The sequence below is a fragment of the Carcharodon carcharias genome, chromosome 1 (genome assembly GCF_017639515.1).
Source record: "Carcharodon carcharias isolate sCarCar2 chromosome 1, sCarCar2.pri, whole genome shotgun sequence".
NCBI classification, from domain to species: domain Eukaryota; kingdom Metazoa; phylum Chordata; class Chondrichthyes; order Lamniformes; family Lamnidae; genus Carcharodon; species Carcharodon carcharias.
Window position 1 is genome coordinate 104,904,117 of NC_054467.1, and position 21,732 is coordinate 104,925,848.

The window sequence follows — 21,732 nt, forward strand, 5'->3', positions numbered from 1 at the left end:
AGTTTCAAAGGAACAAAAGTTTTGATGAGGGTTTTAGCAGCAGATGAGCTGTTGTAACAACATATTTCAATTATGGTAACAATTTTTTTCCCTGAATAATTTGGGAAGATAAGTACTTTCAAAGCAGTCAGGAAGATTAGATGTGAGAAATGAAATGTACAGTTGTATTGACCAGGAATTAACCCCAGGCCTCCCATATAGCAGGCACAAATTCTACCACTGAACCACCAATACAATGTACATAGAAGAACTTTTGTGCATAGATTTTGTAGCTTTAGATCTAAAGTTTCCCAAATGATCTGTGCATATGGTTTCAATTTTGTTTATTTAAGAATTAAACTGAAGTTAGAAACATTATTCCTTCTTGCTGAACTTCAATTTTTAAAACATCTCAATGCATTTAATTTTGTTCTAAAAGTGGAAGAGGTATTGCAGAAGTAAAATATTCGAAAAAATAAATTTTCGCATCTACAATTTCACTCCATTTGAAAGTTGTATAATATTGGCTAATGAGAGTAGAGTTAAATAAAGTACAGATAAGCAAGAACAAACTTTTTATTCTAAGCAAGAACAAATGTTTTATTCTCAGCAAAATGGCAAGAGGCTGTATGTAAGGCAGAGAGGCTTTGAAATAAGTTACTCAACCTGAGTGAACAAATGATAATCACTGGGGTGTTGCTTTAATAATGTGGACATTTTTTTTAAAAACTGTGAGGAGTTATATATTTTTATTATGAGAGAATCAGAGAACCCCTCACTATGTTGCAAAACTAAACTTGTTTATATTCTTGATATCCAGCTAACATAGAAGCTGCAGATCCAGTAATCTGTGCCACCACTCAAAAGGAATTTTGGTCTCCAGAACAGCAGAAATACAGGCTGAGGCCCTGTGAGGGGTGGAGTGGGGGCGAGGGAGGCAGAATTAAAAAAAAAACACAACTCTGGCACCATCTAGAGGTTGAAAATCTTTGCTGCCTTCTGATTCCTCACGTCCCTGTTTGTCAGAAGGTCACATATTGTAGAACTAAATTTCATAAATCTCTGATGAAAGAGAATTTCAGCAAATATGATTCCTGAAATCATTACACCTTGGAATATGACATACCATATACCATAAACAATAAAAAATATGTAGATGCCATATTATTCACATCAAAATTATGCTTAAGTAAAATTTACAATGCAGGAATGGGCCATTTGACCCTGCTGGTCAATGCCAGTACGAATGCTCAATGAAATGCATTATTTCCTTTTGGTCCATAAGAATACATGCATGGTTTAATACATAAAGATTGTTATGAGTATTAAAAAGCAGCAAAACAGGGATAATGTCATAAACCAAAAGAATGAAATGTAAGGAATTGGTTGATGCTGCTGCCTCTACCTGAGATGAGATGCTGATTTAGTCGCACTAGTACAATGGCAGGTCCTTACCAATGCAATAGCTTGGTGTAAGAAGATGCAATTTCCCATATGTTAACATGTTAGATTTCCTTGCTTTCCATTCTGTCCTTATCTCAATGGGCTAAGGCCTTTATCATCAAATGTCGACTTGCTCTGACCCTTCACCCCTCTGGCACTTCTGCCTCTGTTCAGCATCTCACTTTTTTCCCACCCCCTTGCTCCTTTCAAATCATTTATCGAAACCATCCACCCTAGACTCATGCAAAGTTTTTTTTTACGGCGATGGAGATATCCTCTATCCTCCCCTCCCTTAGCTTCTGCAGCAAGCAACTTCACACCCTTGGGCATTGAATCCTCCATCTGAACTCACACTGCCCATGCTTCTCTGAATACGCTATCCTCCCTTAACCTTACCCTCCATATAAACTCACATTCCCATATTTATGGCCAAACGGCTGAACATCCCACATCAATTCGCCTCTCCAATTCCTTCATTGTAGTCATGTTCTTGTATTCCACACTCGACACGTTGCCATTTCTATCTTACTACCTCTGTGCCGTCCTGAAGATAAACTCTGCAAATTTGATCAGAAGAGATGCAGTTTGTTTTATCTGTCTTCTGGGCTTGAAGTAAGTCCTAACAAAGGTCATCAATAACTCCTGCTGCACAACAGAAAAATTTGCCATCAAAACAAAAGCAACTTGCATTTACATCATACCTTTAACATAGTAAAACAGCCTAAGGTACTTGAAAGAAACATTGTCAAAGAGGTGAGAATTCTACCACACCTTCTAACGCTCTTCTTTTTTCAAAAGCATTCACTTCTGAGCAATCCCACTGCCTAATATTGTCCTTTTACTCCTTAAATTGCAACCAATTTTCTCACTAATACCTGAGCCACAACATCACAAACATCTCTCAAGCCGCTCTACGCCCCCATTTCATTCACAACCACATTTCAAGCTTTCAACATTCTTCTAAGCCACCTGCCCTGTGCCTCAAGTCCCCTCTCATGCAATCTGATTCTCCCCCAGTGCAGCTCTGCCTTCACCTCATCAATGTAAAAACGATAACAACTGGTTCAAATCATTTGCGGCCTGTATTTTTACTCTCACTTCACACCACTGCATTAGCACTTCCTGCAATATGTCAGCTTCTTCAAGCCACTACATTTCTTTACAACCTCCTGACTGTGCTAGCATCGGGCCAAGTTGTAACTTCAAGCTTTTTGATGGAATCCAGCTACTTCCGACCAAAGGAATACTCCTTGCGCCATTCCTGATTTCCTGCCTGCTGGATTTTTTCCCCTACTTGTGTCCTGAGTAACCTGTCAAGGGCACAATTGGCCTTCAAACAAAGGGAAGTCTCAGCCCAATCCTCCACCAAACAAGTGTCATTTGGAACCCATGTTCATTTACACGATTGTTTTAAACCACTAGCAGCCTTGCTGGGATCTTAACTCACATCAGCATTTGAGTTATCCAGGCCTCTGCATCATCATACCAACAGCATTAGCACCGTGCTATCACGTCCTGCGCCCTCGTACCCTGAATGTCGTTCTGCTCACCAAGCTTCAGGAAGGACATCAAGGCTCCCGACTGAGGGAAAGAAGAGGTCAACCAGCTTCAGCTCAGGATGACGAACTTTGGCTCTTTGGAAAGATTTGAGAAGCTGGGACTCTTCAAACTGCAGCAGTTGTGGCTGATCAAGGGGAAACCTTACACATTTACAAAGACTCTTACACTTTCCTACCAACATCACCTCAGGTAAATGAGGTGTGAAACTCTGAACGGACTCAGAAAAGAAGCAAAGTGACACTCCGCCTCCTGCCAATTCTGTTGGAAAACAAGCACTGTGAAGAGCTTCGGATTGTTCTCCGACATGAAAGGCGCCATTTCAAAAGCACTTTGTTGTTGTTGTTGTCTGTGTGTGCAGCCGGATATTGCATTCTGTGCAGAGTAGTCGGGCCTGAGAACCAATTTGTGGTTAGAAGAGAGTTGGGTTGAAGAGAGTGAAAAGTGAGCAGGTCTCAAGTTGTGAGAAGGTTCTTTGAATTTTGCAGAGGGTGATGAAGGTAGAAATGTCGTGAAAGTTGATGATGAGAGAGTGGCTTTAAGAGAAAATGAAAGGAGGAGCGTTGTGTTTAAAGACAAGTGTGTGAAGCGGGAGTGCTGAAGTGAGCTGAAAGAAAAAGGAAGGCTGTTATGAAGCAGATGCTGAAAAGTTGCATGAGCAAAGCGCTGAAGACATTGATCCGGTGGGAGCGGGTGTGCAGTGCAGTGAAGTATTTAAAGGAATGAAAATGCAGAGAAATAAGAAACAAAGGAGCCTTGCATTGGCCGGGAATCGAACCCGGGCCTCCCGCGTGGCAGGCGAGAATTCTACCACTGAACCACCAATGCCACAGACGGGAAAGGAACACCAAGATGCAGCTCATTTCTTGAAACGCTTCAATTTGGAGGCCCAATCAAGCTGTCAATGACATTGAGTGGCTGCACAGGACACCGTGACATTGCAAGTAAGAGTGCAGCAAGAATTCAAACAGCAACTAAATGCCAACCTTGCATTGGCCGGGAATCCAACCCAGGCCTCCCGCGTGGCAAGCGAGAATTCTACCACTGAACCACCAATGCAACCGCTTTTCACGGCCCCCTTTTTTCAAATGCTTTTACTTGTGTCCAACCCCAGTTCTTCCAAATGTCTTTTCAATTCCTAAATTGCATCCAATTTTCTCACTAATACCTGAGCCACAACACCACAAACATCTCTCAAGCCGCTCTATACCCCCGTTTATTCACAACCACATTTCAAGCTTTCAACATTCTTCTAAGCCACCTGCCCTGTGCCTCAAGTCTCCTCTCATGCAATCTGATTCTCCCCCAGTGCAGCTCTGCCTTCACCTCATCAATGTAAAAACGCTAACAACTTGTTCAAATCATTTGCGGCCTGTATTTTTACTCTCACTTCACACCACTGCATTAGCACTTCATGCAATATGTCAGCTTCTTCAAGCCACTACATTTCTTTACAATCTCCTGACTGTGCTAGCATCGGGCCAAGTTGTAACTTCAAGCTTTTTGATGGAATCCAGCTCCTTCCGACCAAAGGAATACTCCTTGCGCCATTCCTGATTTCCTGCCTGCTGGATTTTTTCCCCTAATTGTGTCCTGAGTAATCTGTCAAGGGCACAATTGGCCTTCAAACAAAGGGAAGTCTCAGCCCAATCCTCCACCAAACAAGTGTCATTTGGAACCCATGTTCATTTACACGATTGTTTTAAACCGCTAGCAGCCTTGCTGGGATCTTAACTCACATCAGCATTTGAGTTATCCAGGCCTCTGCATCATCATACCAACAGCATTAGCACCGTGCTATTACGTCCTGCGCCCTCGTACCCTGAATGTCGTTCTGCTCACCAAGCTTCAGGAAGGACGTCAAGGCTCCCGACTGAGGGAAAGAAGAGGTCAACCAGCTTCAGCTCAGGATGACAAACTTTGGCTCTTTGGAAAGATTTGAGAAGCTGGGACTCTTCAAACTGCAGCAGTTGTGGCTGATCAAGGGGAAACCTTACACATTTACAAAGACTCTTACACTTTCCTACCAACATCACCTCAGGTAAATGAGGTGTGAAACTCTGAACGGACTCTGAAAAGAAGCAAATTGACACTCCGCCTCCTGCCAATTCTGTTGGAAAACAGCACTGTGAAGAGCTTCGGATTGTTCTCCGACATGAAAGGCGCCATTTCAAAGCACTTTGTTGTTGTTGTTGTTGTCTGTGTGCGCAGCCAGATAATGCATTCTGTGCAGAGTAGTCGGGCCTGAGAACCAATTCGTGGTTAGAAGTGAGTTGGTTTGAAGAGAGTGAAAAGTGAACAGGTCTCAAGTTGTGAGAAGGTTCTTTGAATTTTGCAGAAGGTGATGAAGGTAGAAATGTCGTGAAAGTTGATGATGAGAGAGTGGCTTTAAGAGAAAATGAAAGGAGGAGCGTGTGTTTAAAGACAAGTGTGTGAAGCGGGAGTGCTGAAGTGAGCTGAAAGAAAAAGGAAGGCTGTTATGAAGCAGATGCTGAATAGTTGCATGAGCAAAGCGCTGAAGACATTGATCCGGTGGGAGCGGGTGTGCAGTGCAGTGAAGTATTTAAAGGAATGAAAGTGCAGAGGAATAAGAAAAAAAGGAGCCTTGCATTGGCCGGGAATCGAACCCAGGCCTCCCACGTGGCAGGCGAGAATTCTACCACTGAACCACCAATGCCACAGACGGGAAAGGAACACCAGATGCAGCTCATTTCTTGAAACACTTCAATTTGGAGACCCAATCAAGCTGTCGATGACATTGAGTGGCTGCACAGGACACCGTGACATTGCAAGCAAGAGTGCAGCAAGAATTCAAACAGCAACTAAATGCCAACCTTGCATTGGCCGTGAATCAAACCCGGGCCTCCCACGTGGTAGGCGAGAATTCTATAGCTGAACCACCAATGCAACCGCTTTTCACGGCCCCCTTTTTTCAAATGCTTTTACTTGTGTCCAACCCCAGTTCCTCCAAATGTCTTTTCAATTCCTAAATTGCATCCAATTTTCTCACTAATACCTGAGCCACAACACCACAAACATCTCTCAAGCCGCTCTATACCCCCGTTTATTCACAACCACATTTCAAGCTTTCAACATTCTTCTAAGCCACCTGCCCTGTGCCTCAAGTCTCCTCTCATGCAATCTGATTCTCCCCCAGTGCAGCTCTGCCTTCACCTCATCAATGTAAAAACGCTAACAACTTGTTCAAATCATTTGCGGCCTGTATTTTTACTCTCACTTCACACCACTGCATTAGCACTTCATGCAATATGTCAGCTTCTTCAAGCCACTACATTTCTTTACAATCTCCTGACTGTGCTAGCATCGGGCCAAGTTGTAACTTCAAGCTTTTTGATGGAATCCAGCTCCTTCCGACCAAAGGAATACTCCTTGCGCCATTCCTGATTTCCTGCCTGCTGGATTTTTTCCCCTAATTGTGTCCTGAGTAATCTGTCAAGGGCACAATTGGCCTTCAAACAAAGGGAAGTCTCAGCCCAATCCTCCACCAAACAAGTGTCATTTGGAACCCATGTTCATTTACACGATTGTTTTAAACCGCTAGCAGCCTTGCTGGGATCTTAACTCACATCAGCATTTGAGTTATCCAGGCCTCTGCATCATCATACCAACAGCATTAGCACCGTGCTATCACGCCCTGCGCCCTCGTACCCTGAATGTCGTTCTGCTCACCAAGCTTCAGGAAGGACGTCAAGGCTCCCGACTGAGGGAAAGAAGAGGTCAACCAGCTTCAGCTCAGGATGACGAACTTTGGCTCTTTGGAAAGATTTGAGAAGCTGGGACTCTTCAAACTGCAGCAGTTGTGGCTGATCAAGGGGAAACCTTACACATTTACAAAGACTCTTACACTTTCCTACCAACATCACCTCAGGTAAATGAGGTGTGAAACTCTGAACGGACTCTGAAAAGAAGCAAATTGACACTCCGCCTCCTGCCAATTCTGTTGGAAAACAGCACTGTGAAGAGCTTCGGATTGTTCTCCGACATGAAAGGCGCCATTTCAAAGCACTTTGTTGTTGTTGTTGTTGTCTGTGTGCGCAGCCAGATAATGCATTCTGTGCAGAGTAGTCGGGCCTGAGAACCAATTCGTGGTTAGAAGTGAGTTGGGTTGAAGAGAGTGAAAAGTGAACAGGTCTCAAGTTGTGAGAAGGTTCTTTGAATTTTGCAGAAGGTGATGAAGGTAGAAATGTCGTGAAAGTTGATGATGAGAGAGTGGCTTTAAGAGAAAATGAAAGGAGGAGCGTTGTGTTTAAAGACAAGTGTGTGAAGCGGGAGTGCTGAAGTGAGCTGAAAGAAAAAGGAAGGCTGTTATGAAGCAGATGCTGAAAAGTTGCATGAGCAAAGCGCTGAAGACATTGATCCGGTGGGAGCGGGTGTGCAGTGCAGTGAAGTATTTAAAGGAATGAAAATGCAGAGTAATAAGAAAGAAAGGAGCCTTGCATTGGCCGGGAATCGAACCCAGGCCTCCCGCGTGGCAGGCGAGAATTCTACCACTGAACCACCAATGCCACAGACTGGAAAGGAACACCAGATGCAGCTCATTTCTTGAAACGCTTCAATTTGCAGCCCCAATCAAGCTGTCAATGACATTGAGTGGCTGCACAGGACACCGTGACATTGCAAGCAAGAGTGCAGCAAGAATTCAAACAGCAACTAAATGCCAACCTTGCATTGGCCGGGAATCCAACCCAGGCCTCCCGCGTGGCAAGCGAGAATTCTACCACTGAACCACCAATGCAACCGCTTTTCACGGCCCCCTTTTTTCAAATGCTTTTACTTGTGTCCAACCCCAGTTCCTCCAAATGTCTTTTCAATTCCTAAATTGCATCCAATTTTCTCACTAATACCTGAGCCACAACACCACAAACATCTCTCAAGCCGCTCTATACCCCCGTTTATTCACAACCACATTTCAAGCTTTCAACATTCTTCTAAGCCACCTGCCCTGTGCCTCAAGTCTCCTCTCATGCAATCTGATTCTCCCCCAGTGCAGCTCTGCCTTCACCTCATCAATGTAAAAACGCTAACAACTTGTTCAAATCATTTGCGGCCTGTATTTTTACTCTCACTTCACACCACTGCATTAGCACTTCATGCAATATGTCAGCTTCTTCAAGCCACTACATTTCTTTACAATCTCCTGACTGTGCTAGCATCGGGCCAAGTTGTAACTTCAAGCTTTTTGATGGAATCCAGCTCCTTCCGACCAAAGGAATACTCCTTGCGCCATTCCTGATTTCCTGCCTGCTGGATTTTTTCCCCTAATTGTGTCCTGAGTAATCTGTCAAGGGCACAATTGGCCTTCAAACAAAGGGAAGTCTCAGCCCAATCCTCCACCAAACAAGTGTCATTTGGAACCCATGTTCATTTACACGATTGTTTTAAACCGCTAGCAGCCTTGCTGGGATCTTAACTCACATCAGCATTTGAGTTATCCAGGCCTCTGCATCATCATACCAACAGCATTAGCAGCGTGCTATCACGTCCTGCGCCCTCGTACCCTGAATGTCGTTCTGCTCACCAAGCTTCAGGAAGGACGTCAAGGCTCCCGACTGAGGGAAAGAAGAGGTCAACCAGCTTCAGCTCAGGATGACGAACTTTGGCTCTTTGGAAAGATTTGAGAAGCTGGGACTCTTCAAACTGCAGCAGTTGTGGCTGATCAAGGGGAAACCTTACACATTTACAAAGACTCTTACACTTTCCTACCAACATCACCTCAGGTAAATGAGGTGTGAAACTCTGAACGGACTCTGAAAAGAAGCAAATTGACACTCCGCCTCCTGCCAATTCTGTTGGAAAACAGCACTGTGAAGAGCTTCGGATTGTTCTCCGACATGAAAGGCGCCATTTCAAAGCACTTTGTTGTTGTTGTTGTTGTCTGTGTGCGCAGCCAGATAATGCATTCTGTGCAGAGTAGTCGGGCCTGAGAACCAATTCGTGGTTAGAAGTGAGTTGGTTTGAAGAGAGTGAAAAGTGAACAGGTCTCAAGTTGTGAGAAGGTTCTTTGAATTTTGCAGAAGGTGATGAAGGTAGAAATGTCGTGAAAGTTGATGATGAGAGAGTGGCTTTAAGAGAAAATGAAAGGAGGAGCGTGTGTTTAAAGACAAGTGTGTGAAGCGGGAGTGCTGAAGTGAGCTGAAAGAAAAAGGAAGGCTGTTATGAAGCAGATGCTGAATAGTTGCATGAGCAAAGCGCTGAAGACATTGATCCGGTGGGAGCGGGTGTGCAGTGCAGTGAAGTATTTAAAGGAATGAAAGTGCAGAGGAATAAGAAAAAAAGGAGCCTTGCATTGGCCGGGAATCGAACCCAGGCCTCCCACGTGGCAGGCGAGAATTCTACCACTGAACCACCAATGCCACAGACGGGAAAGGAACACCAGATGCAGCTCATTTCTTGAAACACTTCAATTTGGAGACCCAATCAAGCTGTCGATGACATTGAGTGGCTGCACAGGACACCGTGACATTGCAAGCAAGAGTGCAGCAAGAATTCAAACAGCAACTAAATGCCAACCTTGCATTGGCCGGGAATCAAACCCAGGCCTCCCGCGTGGCACGCGAGAATTCTACCACTGAACCACCAATGCACCCGCTTTTCACGGCCCCCTTTTTTCAAATGCTTTTACTTGTGTCCAACCCCAGTTCCTCCAAATGTCTTTTCAATTCCTAAATTGCATCCAATTTTCTCACTAATACCTGAGCCACAACACCACAAACATCTCTCAAGCCGCTCTATACCCCCGTTTATTCACAACCACATTTCAAGCTTTCAACATTCTTCTAAGCCACCTGCCCTGTGCATCAAGTCCCCTCTCATGCAATCTGATTCTCCCCCAGTGCAGCTCTGCCTTCACCTCATCAATGTAAAAACGCTGACAACTTGTTCAAATCATTTGCGGCCTGTATTTTTACTCTCACTTCACACCACTGCATTAGCACTTCATGCAATATGTCAGCTTCTTCAAGCCACTACATTTCTTTACAATCTCCTGACTGTGCTAGCATCGGGCCAAGTTGTAACTTCAAGCTTTTTGATGGAATCCAGCTCCTTCCGACCAAAGGAATACTCCTTGCGCCATTCCTGATTTCCTGCCTGCTGGATTTTTTCCCCTAATTGTGTCCTGAGTAATCTGTCAAGGGCACAATTGGCCTTCAAACAAAGGGAAGTCTCAGCCCAATCCTCCACCAAACAAGTGTCATTTGGAACCCATGTTCATTTACACGATTGTTTTAAACCGCTAGCAGCCTTGCTGGGATCTTAACTCACATCAGCATTTGAGTTATCCAGGCCTCTGCATCATCATACCAACAGCATTAGCAGCGTGCTATCACGTCCTGCGCCCTCGTACCCTGAATGTCGTTCTGCTCACCAAGCTTCAGGAAGGACGTCAAGGCTCCCGACTGAGGGAAAGAAGAGGTCAACCAGCTTCAGCTCAGGATGACGAACTTTGGCTCTTTGGAAAGATTTGAGAAGCTGGGACTCTTCAAACTGCAGCAGTTGTGGCTGATCAAGGGGAAACCTTACACATTTACAAAGACTCTTACACTTTCCTACCAACATCACCTCAGGTAAATGAGGTGTGAAACTCTGAACGGACTCTGAAAAGAAGCAAATTGACACTCCGCCTCCTGCCAATTCTGTTGGAAAACAGCACTGTGAAGAGATTCGGATTGTTCTCCGACATGAAAGGCGCCATTTCAAAGCACTTTGTTGTTGTTGATGTTGTCTGTGTGCGCAGCCAGATAATGCATTCTGTGCAGAGTAGTCGGGCCTGAGAACCAATTCGTGGTTAGAAGTGAGTTGGTTTGAAGAGAGTGAAAAGTGAACAGGTCTCAAGTTGTGAGAAGGTTCTTTGAATTTTGCAGAAGGTGATGAAGGTAGAAATGTCGTGAAAGTTGATGATGAGAGAGTGGCTTTAAGAGAAAATGAAAGGAGGAGCGTGTGTTTAAAGACAAGTGTGTGAAGCGGGAGTGCTGAAGTGAGCTGAAAGAAAAAGGAAGGCTGTTATGAAGCAGATGCTGAAAAGTTGCATGAGCAAAGCGCTGAAGACATTGATCCGGTGGGAGCGGGTGTGCAGTGCAGTGAAGTATTTAAAGGAATGAAAATGCAGAGTAATAAGAAACAAAGGAGCCTTGCATTGGCCGGGAATCGAACCCAGGCCTCCCGTGTGGCAGGCAAGAATTCTACCACTGAACCACCAATGCCACAGACTGGAAAGGAACACCAGATGCAGCTCATTTCTTGAAACGCTTCAATTTAGAGCCCCAATCAAGCTGTCAATGACATTGAGTGGCTGCACAGGACACCGTGACATTGCAAGCAAGAGTGCAGCAAGAATTCAAACAGCAACTAAATGCCAACCTTGCATTGGCCAGGAATCAAACCCAGGCCTCCTGCGTGGCAAGCGAGAATTCTACCACTGAACCACCAATGCAACCGCTTTTCACGGCCCCCTTTTTTCAAATGCTTTTACTTGTGTCCAACCCCAGTTCCTCCAAATGTCTTTTCAATTCCTAAATTGCATCCAATTTTCTCACTAATACCTGAGCCACAACACCACAAACATCTCTCAAGCCGCTCTATACCCCCGTTTATTCACAACCACATTTCAAGCTTTCAACATTCTTCTAAGCCACCTGCCCTGTGCCTCAAGTCTCCTCTCATGCAATCTGATTCTCCCCCAGTGCAGCTCTGCCTTCACCTCATCAATGTAAAAACGCTAACAACTTGTTCAAATCATTTGCGGCCTGTATTTTTACTCTCACTTCACACCACTGCATTAGCACTTCATGCAATATGTCAGCTTCTTCAAGCCACTACATTTCTTTACAATCTCCTGACTGTGCTAGCATCGGGCCAAGTTGTAACTTCAAGCTTTTTGATGGAATCCAGCTCCTTCCGACCAAAGGAATACTCCTTGCGCCATTCCTGATTTCCTGCCTGCTGGATTTTTTCCCCTAATTGTGTCCTGAGTAATCTGTCAAGGGCACAATTGGCCTTCAAACAAAGGGAAGTCTCAGCCCAATCCTCCACCAAACAAGTGTCATTTGGAACCCATGTTCATTTACACGATTGTTTTAAACCGCTAGCAGCCTTGCTGGGATCTTAACTCACATCAGCATTTGAGTTATCCAGGCCTCTGCATCATCATACCAACAGCATTAGCAGCGTGCTATCACGTCCTGCGCCCTCGTACCCTGAATGTCGTTCTGCTCACCAAGCTTCAGGAAGGACGTCAAGGCTCCCGACTGAGGGAAAGAAGAGGTCAACCAGCTTCAGCTCAGGATGACGAACTTTGGCTCTTTGGAAAGATTTGAGAAGCTGGGACTCTTCAAACTGCAGCAGTTGTGGCTGATCAAGGGGAAACCTTACACATTTACAAAGACTCTTACACTTTCCTACCAACATCACCTCAGGTAAATGAGGTGTGAAACTCTGAACGGACTCTGAAAAGAAGCAAATTGACACTCCGCCTCCTGCCAATTCTGTTGGAAAACAGCACTGTGAAGAGCTTCGGATTGTTCTCCGACATGAAAGGCGCCATTTCAAAGCACTTTGTTGTTGTTGTTGTTGTCTGTGTGCGCAGCCAGATAATGCATTCTGTGCAGAGTAGTCGGGCCTGAGAACCAATTTGTGGTTAGAAGTGAGTTGGGTTGAAGAGAGTGAAAAGTGGACAGGTCTCAAGTTGTGAGAAGGTTCTTTGAATTTTGCAGAAGGTGATGAAGGTAGAAATGTCGTGAAAGTTGATGATGAGAGAGTGGCTTTAAGAGAAAATGAAAGGAGGAGCGTTGTGTTTAAAGACAAGTGTGTGAAGCGGGAGTGCTGAAGTGAGCTGAAAGAAAAAGGAAGGCTGTTATGAAGCAGATGCTGAAAAGTTGCATGAGCAAAGCGCTGAAGACATTGATCCGGTGGGAGCGGGTGTGCAGTGCAGTGAAGTATTTAAAGGAATGAAAATGCAGAGGAATAAGAAACAAAGGAGCCTTGCATTGGCCGGGAATCGAACCCGGGCCTCCCGCGTGGCAGGCGAGAATTCTACCACTGAACCACCAATGCCACAGACTGGAAAGGAACACCAGATGCAGCTCATTTCTTGAAACGCTTCAATTTGAGCCCCAATCAAGCTGTCAATGACATTGAGTGGCTGCACAGGACACCGTGACATTGCAAGCAAGAGTGCAGCAAGAATTCAAACAGCAACTAAATGCCAACCTTGCATTGGCCAGGAATCAAACCCAGGCCTCCCGCGTGGCAAGCGAGAATTCTACCACTGAACCACCAATGCAACTGCTTTTCACGGCCCCCTTTTTTCAAATGCTTTTACTTGTGTCCAACCACAGTTCCTCCAAATGTCTTTTCAATTCCTAAATTGCATCCAATTTTCTCACTAATACCTGAGCCACAACACCACAAACATCTCTCAAGCCGCTCTATACCCCCGTTTATTCACAACCACATTTCAAGCTTTCAACATTCTTCTAAGCCACCTGCCCTGTGCCTCAAGTCTCCTCTCATGCAATGTGATTCTCCCCCAGTGCAGCTCTGCCTTCACCTCATCAATGTAAAAATGCTAACAACTTGTTCAAATCATTTGCGGCCTGCATTTTTACTCTCACTTCACACCACTGCATTAGCACTTCATGCAATATGTCAGCTTCTGCAAGCCACTACATTTCTTTACAATCTCCTGACTGTGCTAGCATCGGGCCAAGTTGTAACTTCAAGCTTTTTGATGGAATCTAGCTCCTTCCGACCAAAGGAATACTCCTTGCGCCATTCCTGATTTCCTGCCTGCTGGATTTTTTCCCCTAATTGTGTCCTGAGTAATCTGTCAAGGGCACAATTGGCCTTCAAACAAAGGGAAGTCTCAGCCCAATTCTCCACCAAACAAGTGTCATTTGGAATCCATGTTCATTTACACGATTGTTATAAACCGCTAGCAGCCTTGCTGGGATCTTAACTCACATCAGCATTTGAGTTATCCAGGCCTCTGCATCATCATACCAACAGCATTAGCAGCGTGCTATCACGTCCTGCGCCCTCGTACCCTGAATGTCGTTCTGCTCACCAAGCTTCAGGAAGGACGTCAAGGCTCCCGACTGAGGGAAAGAAGAGGTCAACCAGCTTCAGCTCAGGATGACGAACTTTGGCTCTTTGGAAAGATTTGAGAAGCTGGGACTCTTCAAACTGCAGCAGTTGTGGCTGATCAAGGGGAAACCTTACACATTTACAAAGACTCTTACACTTTCCTACCAACATCACCTCAGGTAAATGAGGTGTGAAACTCTGAACGGACTCTGAAAAGAAGCAAATTGACACTCCGCCTCCTGCCAATTCTGTTGGAAAACAGCACTGTGAAGAGCTTCGGATTGTTCTCCGACATGAAAGGCGCCATTTCAAAGCACTTTGTTGTTGTTGTTGTTGTCTGTGTGCGCAGCCAGATAATGCATTCTGTGCAGAGTAGTCGGGCCTGAGAACCAATTCGTGGTTAGAAGTGAGTTGGGTTGAAGAGAGTGAAAAGTGAACAGGTCTCAAGTTGTGAGAAGGTTCTTTGAATTTTGCAGAAGGTGATGAAGGTAGAAATGTCGTGAAAGTTGATGATGAGAGAGTGGCTTTAAGAGAAAATGAAAGGAGGAGCGTTGTGTTTAAAGACAAGTGTGTGAAGCGGGAGTGCTGAAGTGAGCTGAAAGAAAAAGGAAGGCTGTTATGAAGCAGATGCTGAAAAGTTGCATGAGCAAAGCGCTGAAGACATTGATCCGGTGGGAGCGGGTGTGCAGTGCAGTGAAGTATTTAAAGGAATGAAAATGCAGAGAAATAAGAAACAAAGGAGCCTTGCATTGGCTGGGAATCGAACCCAGGCCTCCCGCGTGGCAGGCGAGAATTCTACCACTGAACCACCAATGCCACAGACTGGAAAGGAACACCAGATGCAGCTCATTTCTTGAAACGCTTCAATTTGCAGCCCCAATCAAGCTGTCAATGACATTGAGTGGCTGCACAGGACACCGTGACATTGCAAGCAAGAGTGCAGCAAGAATTCAAACAGCAACTAAATGCCAACCTTGCATTGGCCGGGAATCCAACCCAGGCCCCCCACGGGGTAGGCGAGAATTCTACCACTGAACCACCAATGCAACCGCTTTTCACGGCCCCCTTTTTTCAAATGATTTTACTTGTGTCCAACCCCAGTTCCTCCAAATATCTTTTCAATTCCTAAATTGCATCCAATTTTCTCACTAATACATGAGCCACAACACCACAAACATCTCTCAAGCCGCTCTATACCCCCGTTTATTCACAACCACATTTCAAGCTTTCAACATTCTTCTAAGCCACCTGCCCTGTGCCTCAAGTCTCCTCTCATGCAATCTGATTCTCCCCCAGTGCAGCTCTGCCTTCACCTCATCAATGTAAAAACGCTAACAACTTGTTCAAATCATTTGCGGCCTGTATTTTTACTCTCACTTCACACCACTGCATTAGCACTTCATGCAATATGTCAGCTTCTTCAAGCCACTACATTTCTTTACAATCTCCTGACTGTGCTAGCATCGGGCCAAGTTGTAACTTCAAGCTTTTTGATGGAATCCAGCTCCTTCCGACCAAAGGAATACTCCTTGCGCCATTCCTGATTTCCTGCCTGCTGGATTTTTTCCCCTAATTGTGTCCTGAGTAATCTGTCAAGGGCACAATTGGCCTTCAAACAAAGGGAAGTCTCAGCCCAATCCTCCACCAAACAAGTGTCATTTGGAACCCATGTTCATTTACACGATTGTTTTAAACCGCTAGCAGCCTTGCTGGGATCTTAACTCACATCAGCATTTGAGTTATCCAGGCCTCTGCATCATCATACCAACAGCATTAGCACCGTGCTATCACGTCCTGCGCCCTCGTACCCTGAATGTCGTTCTGCTCACCAAGCTTCAGGAAGGACGTCAAGGCTCCCGACTGAGGGAAAGAAGAGGTCAACCAGCTTCAGCTCAGGATGACGAACTTTGGCTCTTTGGAAAGATTTGAGAAGCTGGGACTCTTCAAACTGCAGCAGTTGTGGCTGATCAAGGGGAAACCTTACACATTTACAAAGACTCTTACACTTTCCTACCAACATCACCTCAGGTAAATGAGGTGTGAAACTCTGAACGGACTCTGAAAAGAAGCAAATTGACACTCCGCCTCCTGCCAATTCTGTTGGAAAACAGCACTGTGAAGAGCTTCGGATTGTTCTCCGACATGAAAGGCGCCATTTCAAAGCACTTTGTTGTTGTTGTTGTTGTCTGTGTGCGCAGCCAGATAATGCATTCTGTGCAGAGTAGTCGGGCCTGAGAACCAATTTGTGGTTAGAAGTGAGTTGGGTTGAAGAGAGTGAAAAGTGAACAGGTCTCAAGTTGTGAGAAGGTTCTTTGAATTTTGCAGAAGGTGATGAAGGTAGAAATGTCGTGAAAGTTGATGATGAGAGAGTGGCTTTAAGAGAAAATGAAAGGAGGAGCGTTGTGTTTAAAGACAAGTGTGTGAAGCGGGAGTGCTGAAGTGAGCTGAAAGAAAAAGGAAGGCTGTTATGAAGCAGATGCTGAAAAGTTGCATGAGCAAAGCGCTGAAGACATTGATCCGGTGGGAGCGGGTGTGCAGTGCAGTGAAGTATTTAAAGGAATGAAAATGCAGAGAAATAAGAAAGAAAGGAGCCTTGCATTGGCCGGGAATCGAACCCAGGCCTCCCGCGTGGCAGGCGAGAATTCTACCACTGAACCACCAATGCCACAGACTGGAAAGGAACACCAGATGCAGCTCATTTCTTGAAACGCTTCAATTTGGAGCCCCAATCAAGCTGTCAATGACATTGAGTGGCTGCACAGGACACCGTGACATTGCAAGCAAGAGTGCAGCAAGAATTCAAACAGCAACTAAATGCCAACCTTGCATTGGCCGGGAATCCAACCCAGGCCTCCCGCGTGGCAAGCGAGAATTCTACCACTGAACCACCAATGCAACCGCTTTTCACGGCCCCCTTTTTTCAAATGCTTTTACTTGTGTCCAACCCCAGTTCCTCCAAATGTCTTTTCAATTCCTAAATTGCATCCAATTTTCTCACTAATACCTGAGCCACAACACCACAAACATCTCTCAAGCCGCTCTATACCCCCGTTTATTCACAACCACATTTCAAGCTTTCAACATTCTTCTAAGCCACCTGCCCTGTGCCTCAAGTCCCCTCTCATGCAATCTGATTCTCCCCCAGTGCAGCTCTGCCTTCACCTCATCAATGTAAAAACGCTAACAACTTGTTCAAATCATTTGCGGCCTGTATTTTTACTCTCACTTCACACCACTGCATTAGCACTTCATGCAATATGTCAGCTTCTTCAAGCCACTACATTTCTTTACAATCTCCTGACTGTGCTAGCATCGGGCCAAGTTGTAACTTCAAGCTTTTTGATGGAATCCAGCTCCTTCCGACCAAAGGAATACTCCTTGCGCCATTCCTGATTTCCTGCCTGCTGGATTTTTTCCCCTAATTGTGTCCTGAGTAATCTGTCAAGGGCACAATTGGCCTTCAAACAAAGGGAAGTCTCAGCCCAATCCTCCACCAAACAAGTGTCATTTGGAACCCATGTTCATTTACACGATTGTTTTAAACCGCTAGCAGCCTTGCTGGGATCTTAACTCACATCAGCATTTGAGTTATCCAGGCCTCTGCATCATCATACCAACAGCATTAGCAGCGTGCTATCACGTCCTGCGCCCTCGTACCCTGAATGTCGTTCTGCTCACCAAGCTTCAGGAAGGACGTCAAGGCTCCCGACTGAGGGAAAGAAGAGGTCAACCAGCTTCAGCTCAGGATGACGAACTTTGGCTCTTTGGAAAGATTTGAGAAGCTGGGACTCTTCAAACTGCAGCAGTTGTGGCTGATCAAGGGGAAACCTTACACATTTACAAAGACTCTTACACTTTCCTACCAACATCACCTCAGGTAAATGAGGTGTGAAACTCTGAACGGACTCTGAAAAGAAGCAAATTGACACTCCGCCTCCTGCCAATTCTGTTGGAAAACAGCACTGTGAAGAGCTTCGGATTGTTCTCCGACATGAAAGGCGCCATTTCAAAGCACTTTGTTGTTGTTGTTGTTGTCTGTGTGCGCAGCCAGATAATGCATTCTGTGCAGAGTAGTCGGGCCTGAGAACCAATTCGTGGTTAGAAGTGAGTTGGTTTGAAGAGAGTGAAAAGTGAACAGGTCTCAAGTTGTGAGAAGGTTCTTTGAATTTTGCAGAAGGTGATGAAGGTAGAAATGTCGTGAAAGTTGATGATGAGAGAGTGGCTTTAAGAGAAAATGAAAGGAGGAGCGTTGTGTTTAAAGACAAGTGTGTGAAGCGGGAGTGCTGAAGTGAGCTGAAAGAAAAAGGAAGGCTGTTATGAAGCAGATGCTGAAAAGTTGCATGAGCAAAGCGCTGAAGACATTGATCCGGTGGGAGCGGGTGTGCAGTGCAGTGAAGTATTTAAAGGAATGAAAATGCAGAGAAATAAGAAACAAAGGAGCCTTGCATTGCCTGGGAATCGAACCCAGGCCTCCCGCGTGGCAGGCGAGAATTCTACCACTGAACCACCAATGCCACAGACTGGAAAGGAACACCAGATGCAGCTCATTTCTTGAAACGCTTCAATTTGGAGGCCCAATCAAGCTGTCAATGACATTGAGTGGCTGCACAGGACACCGTGACACTGCAAGCAACAGTACAGCAAGAATTCAAAGAGCAACTAAATGCCAACCTTGCATTGGCCGGGAATCGACCCGAGGCCTCCCGCGTGGCAAGCGAGAATTCTACCACTGAACCAGCAATGCAACCGCTTTTCACGGCCCCCTTTTTTCAAATGCTTTTACTTGTGTCCAACCCCAGTTCCTCCAAATATCTTTTCAATTCCTAAATTGCATCCAATTTTCTCACTAATACATGAGCCACAACACCACAAACATCTCTCAAGCCGCTCTATACCCCCGTTTATTCACAACCACATTTCAAGCTTTCAACATTCTTCTAAGCCACCTGCCCTGTGCCTCAAGTCCCCTCTCATGCAATCTGATTCTCCCCCAGTGCAGCTCTGCCTTCACCTCATCAATGTAAAAACGCTAACAACTTGTTCAAATCATTTGCGGCCTGTATTTTTACTCTCACTTCACACCACTGCATTAGCACTTCATGCAATATGTCAGCTTCTTCAAGCCACTACATTTCTTTACAATCTCCTGACTGTGCTAGCATCGGGCCAAGTTGTAACTTCAAGCTTTTTGATGGAATCCAGCTCCTTCCGACCAAAGGAATACTCCTTGCGCCATTCCTGATTTCCTGCCTGCTGGATTTTTTCCCCTAATTGTGTCCTGAGTAATCTGTCAAGGGCACAATTGGCCTTCAAACAAAGGGAAGTCTCAGCCCAATCCTCCACCAAACAAGTGTCATTTGGAACCCATGTTCATTTACACGATTGTTTTAAACCGCTAGCAGCCTTGCTGGGATCTTAACTCACATCAGCATTTGAGTTATCCAGGCCTCTGCATCATCATACCAACAGCATTAGCAGCGTGCTATCACGTCCTGCGCCCTCGTACCCTGAATGTCGTTCTGCTCACCAAGCTTCAGGAAGGACGTCAAGGCTCCCGACTGAGGGAAAGAAGAGGTCAACCAGCTTCAGCTCAGGATGACGAACTTTGGCTCTTTGGAAAGATTTGAGAAGCTGGGACTCTTCAAACTGCAGCAGTTGTGGCTGATCAAGGGGAAACCTTACACATTTACAAAGACTCTTACACTTTCCTACCAACATCACCTCAGGTAAATGAGGTGTGAAACTCTGAACGGACTCTGAAAAGAAGCAAATTGACACTCCGCCTCCTGCCAATTCTGTTGGAAAACAGCACTGTGAAGAGCTTCGATTTGTTCTCCGACATGAAAGGCGCCATTTCAAAGCACTTTGTTGTTGTTGTTGTTGTCTGTGTGCGCAGCCAGATAATGCATTCTGTGCAGAGTAGTCGGGCCTGAGAACCAATTTGTGGTTAGAAGTGAGTTGGGTTGAAGAGAGTGAAAAGTGAACAGGTCTCAAGTTGTGAGAAGGTTCTTTGAATTTTGCAGAAGGTGATGAAGGTAGAAATGTCGTGAAAGTTGATGATGAGAGAGTGGCTTTAAGAGAAAATGAAAGGAGGAGCGTTGTGTTTAAAGACAAGTGTGTGAAGCGGGAGTGCTGAAGTGAGCTGAAAGAAAAAGGAAGGCTGTTATGAAGCAGATGCTGAAAAGTTGCATGAGCAAAGCGCTGAAGACATTGATCCGGTGGGAGCGGGTGTGCAGTGCAGTGAAGTATTTAAAGGAATGAAAATGCAGAGGAATAAGAAACAAAGGAGCCTTGCATTGGCCAGGAATCAAACCCAGGCCTCCCACGTGGCAGGCGAGAATTCTACCACTGAACCACCAATGCCACAGACTGGAAAGGAACACCAGATGCAGCTCATTTCTTGAAACGCTTCAATTTGGAGGCCCAATCAAGCTGTCAATGACATTGAGTGGCTGCACAGGACACCGTGACATTGCAAGCAAGAGTGCAGCAAGAATTCAAAGAGCAACTAAATGCCAACCTTGCATTGGCCGGGAATCCAACCCAGGCCTCCCGCGTGGCAAGCGAGAATTCTACCACTGAACCACCAATGCAACCGCTTTTCACGGCCCCCTTTTTTCAAATGCTTTTACTTGTGTCCAACCCCAGTTCCTCCAAATGTCTTTTCAATTCCTAAATTGCATCCAATTTTCTCACTGATACCTGAGCCACAACACCACAAACATCTCTCAAGCCGCTCTATACCCCCGTTTATTCACAACCACATTTCAAGCTTTCAACATTCTTCAAAGCCACCTGCCCTGTGCCTCAAGTCTCCTCTCATGCAATCTGATTCTCCCCCAGTGCAGCTCTGCCTTCACCTCATAATGTAAAAACACTGACAACTTGTTCAAATCATTTGCGGCCTGTATTTTTACTCTCACTTCACACCACTGCATTAGCACTTCATGCAATATGTCAGCTTCTTCAAGCCACTACATTTCTTTACAATCTCCTGACTGTGCTAGCATCGGGCCAAGTTGTAACTTCAAGCTTTTTGATGGAATCCAGCTCCTTCCGACCAAAGGAATACTCCTTGCGCCATTCCTGATTTCCTGCCTGCTGGATTTTTTCCCCTAATTGTGTCCTGAGTAATCTGTCAAGGGCACAATTGGCCTTCAAACAAAGGGAAGTCTCAGCCCAATCCTCCACCAAACAAGTGTCATTTGGAACCCATGTTCATTTACACGATTGTTTTAAACCGCTAGCAGCCTTGCTGGGATCTTAACTCACATCAGCATTTGAGTTATCCAGGCCTCTGCATCATCATACCAACAGCATTAGCAGCGTGCTATCACGTCCTGCGCCCTCGTACCCTGAATGTCGTTCTGCTCACCAAGCTTCAGGAAGGACGTCAAGGCTCCCGACTGAGGGAAAGAAGAGGTCAACCAGCTTCAGCTCAGGATGACGAACTTTGGCTCTTTGGAAAGATTTGAGAAGCTGGGACTCTTCAAACTGCAGCAGTTGTGGCTGATCAAGGGGAAACCTTACACATTTACAAAGACTCTTACACTTTCCTACCAACATCACCTCAGGTAAATGAGGTGTGAAACTCTGAACGGACTCTGAAAAGAAGCAAATTGACACTCCGCCTGCTGCCAATTCTGTTGG

General features: G+C 45.4%; 18 non-coding genes across 18 annotated transcripts; all 18 read right to left on the reverse strand.

Moving 5' to 3' along the window:
* Positions 1-3,736: 3,736 nt before the first annotated feature.
* Positions 3,737-3,807, reverse strand: trnag-gcc. Its single transcript has one exon. It is a non-coding gene; the product is annotated as a tRNA-Gly (tRNA).
* A 160-nt stretch (positions 3,808-3,967) lies between these two features.
* On the reverse strand, positions 3,968-4,038 carry trnag-gcc. The gene has a single exon. It is a non-coding gene; the product is annotated as a tRNA-Gly (tRNA).
* Positions 4,039-5,585: 1,547 nt separating this feature from the next.
* On the reverse strand, positions 5,586-5,656 carry trnag-gcc. The gene has a single exon. It is a non-coding gene; the product is annotated as a tRNA-Gly (tRNA).
* A 1,778-nt stretch (positions 5,657-7,434) lies between these two features.
* Positions 7,435-7,505, reverse strand: trnag-gcc. The gene has a single exon. It is a non-coding gene; the product is annotated as a tRNA-Gly (tRNA).
* A 159-nt stretch (positions 7,506-7,664) lies between these two features.
* On the reverse strand, positions 7,665-7,735 carry trnag-gcc. Its single transcript has one exon. It is a non-coding gene; the product is annotated as a tRNA-Gly (tRNA).
* Positions 7,736-9,282: 1,547 nt separating this feature from the next.
* trnag-gcc lies at positions 9,283-9,353 on the reverse strand. Its single transcript has one exon. It is a non-coding gene; the product is annotated as a tRNA-Gly (tRNA).
* Positions 9,354-9,512: 159 nt separating this feature from the next.
* Positions 9,513-9,583, reverse strand: trnag-gcc. The gene has a single exon. It is a non-coding gene; the product is annotated as a tRNA-Gly (tRNA).
* A 1,547-nt stretch (positions 9,584-11,130) lies between these two features.
* trnag-gcc lies at positions 11,131-11,201 on the reverse strand. The gene has a single exon. It is a non-coding gene; the product is annotated as a tRNA-Gly (tRNA).
* A 159-nt stretch (positions 11,202-11,360) lies between these two features.
* Positions 11,361-11,431, reverse strand: trnag-gcc. The gene has a single exon. It is a non-coding gene; the product is annotated as a tRNA-Gly (tRNA).
* A 1,548-nt stretch (positions 11,432-12,979) lies between these two features.
* On the reverse strand, positions 12,980-13,050 carry trnag-gcc. The gene has a single exon. It is a non-coding gene; the product is annotated as a tRNA-Gly (tRNA).
* Positions 13,051-13,208: 158 nt separating this feature from the next.
* On the reverse strand, positions 13,209-13,279 carry trnag-gcc. The gene has a single exon. It is a non-coding gene; the product is annotated as a tRNA-Gly (tRNA).
* Positions 13,280-14,827: 1,548 nt separating this feature from the next.
* trnag-gcc lies at positions 14,828-14,898 on the reverse strand. The gene has a single exon. It is a non-coding gene; the product is annotated as a tRNA-Gly (tRNA).
* A 159-nt stretch (positions 14,899-15,057) lies between these two features.
* On the reverse strand, positions 15,058-15,128 carry trnag-acc. Its single transcript has one exon. It is a non-coding gene; the product is annotated as a tRNA-Gly (tRNA).
* Positions 15,129-16,676: 1,548 nt separating this feature from the next.
* trnag-gcc lies at positions 16,677-16,747 on the reverse strand. The gene has a single exon. It is a non-coding gene; the product is annotated as a tRNA-Gly (tRNA).
* A 159-nt stretch (positions 16,748-16,906) lies between these two features.
* On the reverse strand, positions 16,907-16,977 carry trnag-gcc. Its single transcript has one exon. It is a non-coding gene; the product is annotated as a tRNA-Gly (tRNA).
* A 1,548-nt stretch (positions 16,978-18,525) lies between these two features.
* trnag-gcc lies at positions 18,526-18,596 on the reverse strand. Its single transcript has one exon. It is a non-coding gene; the product is annotated as a tRNA-Gly (tRNA).
* A 1,778-nt stretch (positions 18,597-20,374) lies between these two features.
* On the reverse strand, positions 20,375-20,445 carry trnag-gcc. Its single transcript has one exon. It is a non-coding gene; the product is annotated as a tRNA-Gly (tRNA).
* A 159-nt stretch (positions 20,446-20,604) lies between these two features.
* On the reverse strand, positions 20,605-20,675 carry trnag-gcc. The gene has a single exon. It is a non-coding gene; the product is annotated as a tRNA-Gly (tRNA).
* Positions 20,676-21,732: the final 1,057 nt, after the last annotated feature.